Raw genomic sequence first — 5369 nt, 5'->3', positions numbered from 1 at the left:
GCCTAACTAGTAAGATATTTTCATTTAAAAAAATGCCCATTTTAATAATTTTCATTATTTATCCAGGTCTAGAAATCACACTTCCGAAGAGGCTTCCTCAAATATCCTGGTTTTCCAAGAATGTGGGAATCCTGGATCTTTAAAGACAAGAAACTGTAGAGGAGAATTAATCAAAGAAGTGTCTTGATGTTTGCTTGTTTTGTCTGAAATCATTTTGAGGCCGTGCTCGAGCAACACTGATTTAAAGCCTCTTTTCATATGTTTATCACCATATTTCACCCCCCCCCCCCTTTTCCCCCCTTTTTCCCCCCTTTTTCCCCCTTTGTTATGTGAACTTTAAAGGAACATTCTGTTTTCATCATTCTTCAAACATTATGGGAACGTTACTTTTGAATGTTCTCTGAACGTTCTGAAACAGATACATTTAATAGATTTTACAGATACAAGTAGATACATTTAAAAAAACGCTCCATGAACGGTGGATAAATAATGTTTTTTAACGTTTTGAGAAGATGATTTACGGCCAGATGACAGTCTCTGAGGAAAGAGAACCTGAAGCTTTAGATGTTTGTCTGAGGTTCTGTTCACTCTCTGTAGAGTTTCTGGATGTTTGTCCTTCACATGTTGATTTATGTCTCGTGTGATGTTTCATAAGATGTTTCAGAAGAGCAGAAGCCAAGCCTGTGTTTGTCCTCAGTGTGTGATAATGACTGTGATCATGAAGATTCTCTGACCGCTGGAATCCTGATGCGAGACGAGAACATGAACTGAGCAACAGAGAAGCGTGGTCCATCAGACAACACACACACACACACACACACACACACACACACACACACACACACACACACACACACACACTCACTCACACAAACTCTCACACACTCTCACACTCACTCTCGCACTCACACACACACACACACACACTCACACAAACTCTCACACACTCTCACACTCACACTCTTACACACTCTCGCACTCACACACACACACACACACTCACTCACACTCTCTCGCACTCACACACACACACTCACTCACACTCACACACACTCTTTCACACTCACACACACAATCTCTCACACACATTTACATTTCTTCATTTAGCAGACGCTTTTATCCAAAGCGACTTGAGAATAATAGAAGCAGTGAAACAACAATATGCAAGTGCTTAAGGGATTAAACCCTTCCAGTTTAATCTAACGCGGTAGGCTACATGCACTTTTTTATTTTATCATAGTAAATAGATATGAAATAGAAGAGAAAGTGTTAGTATTAATGGATCAAGTGTTGCAGAAAACATCTTGATGGATCATTCCTCCAGCAGGGATCAGTCCAGGTGAAGGTCCGAGAAAGAGGTTTAGAGCCTCTGTGAGATGATCAGCTCCAGGCGGCGTTCACTTGCGGAGCGCTGGGTTCTGGACGTGCGCAAGTCTGGAGTGATGAGTGTGGGTAAAGGGAGCAGAGCCAGTGGTTGTTCTGTAGGCAAACGTCAGTGACTTGAACTTGATGCGAGCGGACACTGGAAACCAGTGCAGATCAGTTGCAGAGGTGTGCCAGATGCTGGAAGACCAGAGAGCTTTACAGTCGTCCAGTCTGGAGAGAACAAGAGCTTGCCACTATCTCACTCACACACACTTACACTTACACGCACACTCTCTCTCTCTCTCGCTCTCACACACACACACACACTCTCTCTCTCTCTCGCTCACACACACACACACACACACACACACACACATTATAAATCTCTCTCACTCTCTCTCTCACACACACACACACACACACTTCTGGTTTCAGAGAAGTCTGTCACACTCTTGCTGCCACGTCTGAAGGAAAGCAGTAAAGTGAACCCGCTGAGATCTCACAAACCGAGACGATGTTTACAGCATCAACAAACACAACGGCCTACATATTTGATGCTAGCTGGTAATCAAAGATTTATTGAATATTCCGTTATCATCATCATCATCTTCCCCTCATGCAGCGACGCAGATGCGTGAAACACACTGATCCGAGAACACATGCAGGATCTGCAGAGTTTGATCAGGATCTCTCGATAAATCAGAATTATGACATACTGAGTCATATTTATAAGCTTAGTCGAAACTGACATACTAAGTCATAATTATGACAGTAAATCATAATTATTAGATAAAAAGTTGAAATTATGACAAAAAGTCAAAATAATAAGCTCGAAACTGGCACAGTAAGTCATCAATTATTTTTGTAGTGTAGTTTTTTTGTAGTTGTAGTTATGAAATAGAAAGTAGAAATCGTGAATTTCTATGTTAGAATTATGCCTTTTTATGTCATAATTTTGACTTTTTGGCTATATGTGCTTGCATGGTTTTGACATCATCAGCTTCAGTGTGTGTGTGTGTGTGTGTGTGTGTGTTTATGAGGAGAAAGTGTCTGGTGTTTTACTGTGCGGTGAGTTTGCAATGTTTTTAATATGTCCTGTGTGTTACTATAGTAGCTGGTGTCCCTGTGGAGCAACATCTCGTTATAATGCGGATTAAAGTCGTTAGATCGATGTCTCACATCTGCATCTCATTGAGATCTAAACCTGAAGGCCTTTATATGCGCTTTACTTTGATCTTTACACCCCGTTTAAAAGTGTCTCGTTCAGGAGATTCCCCGTTTTCCTGAGCTGGTGAAAAGACTGAGTGTGTTGTGTTGTTGTGTTGTGTTGAGTTGTGTTTTGAGTTGAGTTGAGGAGTCATGTTGAGTTGAATCAAGCTGAGTTGTGTTGAGTTGTTGTGTTGAGCTGTGTTGAATTGAGTTGAGTTGAGTTGAGTTGTGTTGTGTTGAGTTGTGTTGTGTTGAGTTGCGTTTAGTAGTGTTTAGTTGTGTTGAGTTAAGTTGTTGAGTTGTTGTGTTGAGTCAAGTTGAGTTGTTGTGTTGACCCGTGTTGAGTCGAGTCAAGTTGAGTTGTGTTGAGTTGTTGTGTTGTCAAGTTGAGTTGTTGTGTTGACCCGTGTTGAGTTGAGTCAAGCTGAGTTGTGTTGAGTTGTTGTGTTGAGTCAAGTTGAGTTGTTGTGTTGACCCGTGTTGAGTTGAGTCAAGTTGAGTTGTTTTGAGTTGAGTTGTTGTGTTGAGCTGTTGTGTTGAGTTGTTGTGTTGAGCTGTTGTGTTGAGTTGTTGTGTTGTTGAGATTTGTTTAGTTGTGTTGAGTAAATTTGAGTTGAGTTGTGTTCTGTAGTGTTGAGTTGTTGTTGAGTTGTATAGTGTTTTGTGTTGAGTTGTGATTTGAGTTGTGTTGTGTTTTGTTGAGTTGTTGAGTTGAGTTCAGTTGTGTTGAGTTGTGTTGTGTTGTTGTAATGAGCTGTTTTGAGTTGTGTAGTGTTGTGTTGTGTTGAGTTGTTATGTTGAGTTGTGTTGAGTTCCGTTCAGTTGTGTTCAGTTGTGTTGAGTTCAGTTCAGTTGTGTTTTATTGAGTTCAGTTGAGTTATGTTGAGTTGTGTTGAGTTGTTGAGTTGTTATGTTGAGTTGTGTTGTTGAGTTCCGTTCAGTTGTGTTGAGTTCAGTTCAGTTGTGTTTTATTGAGTTCAGTTGTGTTGTATTGAGTTCAGTTGAGTTGTGATGAGTTCAGTTGAGTTGTGTTGAGTTGTGTTGAGTTGTTATGTTGAGTTGTGTTGTTGAGTTCCATTCTGTTCAGTTGTGTTATTTTCAGTTCAGTTGAATTCAGTTGAGTTCAGTTGTGTTGTGTTCAGTTCAGTTGATTTGTTCAGTTGAGTTGAGTTGAGTTGTGTTATGCTGTGTTGTGTTGTGTTGTGTTCAGTTCAGTTGATTTGTTCAGTTGAGTTGAGTTCAGTTGTGTTATGCTGTGTTGAGTTGTGTTGTGTTGTATTGATTTGTTGTGAGTTGAATTAAGTTGTCATGTTGAGTTCAGTTGAGTTCAGTTGTTCAGTTGAGTTCTGTTGTGTTGTTGTGTTGTGTTGAGTTGAATTGTTCAGTTGAGTTGAGTTGAGTTGTGTTGAATTGTTCAGTTGAGTTGAGTTGAGTTGAGTTGAATTAAGTTGAGTTGAGTTGAGTTGAGTTGAGCTGAGCTGAGTTGTGTTGAGTTGTGTTGTGTTGTGTTGTGTTCAGTTGAGTTGAGTTGTGTTGTGTTCAGTTCAGTTGAGTTGAGTTTTGTTGTGTTGAGTTCAGTTCAGTTCAGTTCAGTTCAGTTGTGTTGTGTTGAGTTGAATTGTTCAGTTGAGTTGAGTTGAGTTGTGCTGAATTGTTCAGTTGAGTTGAGTTGAGTTGAGTTGAGTTGAGTTGAGTTGTGTTGTGTTGTGTTGTGTTGAGTTCAGTTCAGTTCAGTTCAGTTGAGTCGTGTTGAGTTGAATTGTTCAGTTGAGTTGTGTTGAATTGTTCGGTTGAGTTAAGTTGTGTTGAATTGTTTAGTTGAGTTGAGTTGTGTTGAGTTGAACTGTTCAGTTGTGTTCAGTTGTTGAGTTGTTGATTACTGAGTCTTTAACGTTGTGTTGAGTTGTGTTGAGTTATTGTGAGTTGTGTTGAGTTGTGTTGTGTTGTGTTGAGTTGAATTGTTCAGTTGAGTTGTGTTGAATTGTTCAGTTGAGTTGAGTTGAGTTGAGTTGAGTTGAGCTGAGTTGAGCTGAGTTGAGTTGTGTTGTGTTCAGTTGAGTTGAGTTGAGTTGTGTTGTGTTGTGTTGAGTTGAGTTGAGTTGAGTTCAGTTCAGTTCAGTTGAGTTGAGTTGTGTTGAGTTGAATTGTTCAGTTGAGTTGAGTTGTGCTGAATTGTTGAGTTGAGTTGAGTTGAGTTGTGTTGTGTTCAGTTGAGTTGAGTTGAGTTGAGTTGAGTTGAGTTGAGTTGAGTTGAGTTGAGTTGAGTTGTGTTGAGTTGAGTTGAATTGTTCAGTTGAGTTGAGTTGAGTTGAGTTGTGTTGAATTGTTCAGTTGAGTTGAGTTGAGTTGAATTGAATTGAATTGAATTGAGTTGAGTTGTGTTGTGTTGTGTTGTGTTGTGTTGTGTTGTGTTGAGTTCAGTTCAGTTGAGTCGTGTTGTGTTGAGTTGTTATGTTGAGTTGTGTTGAGTTCCGTTCAGTTGTGTTCAGTTGTGTTGAGTTCAGTTCAGTTGTGTTTTATTGAGTTCAGTTGAGTTATGTTGAGTTGTGTTGAGTTGTTGAGTTGTTATGTTGAGTTGTGTTGTTGAGTTCCGTTCAGTTGTGTTGAGTTCAGTTCAGTTGTGTTTTATTGAGTTCAGTTGTGTTGTATTGAGTTCAGTTGAGTTGTGATGAGTTCAGTTGAGTTGTGTTGAGTTGTGTTGAGTTGTTATGTTGAGTTGTGTTGTTGAGTTCCATTCTGTTCAGTTGTGTTGTGTTATTTTCAGTTCAGTTGAATTCAGTTGAGTTCAGTTGTGT

Source organism: Abramis brama (genome assembly GCF_963993115.1).
Source record: "Abramis brama genome assembly, chromosome: 16".
NCBI lineage: Eukaryota > Metazoa > Chordata > Actinopteri > Cypriniformes > Leuciscidae > Abramis > Abramis brama.
The sequence above is the reverse complement of the archived record's forward strand: the minus strand, read 5'-3'. Positions refer to the sequence as shown.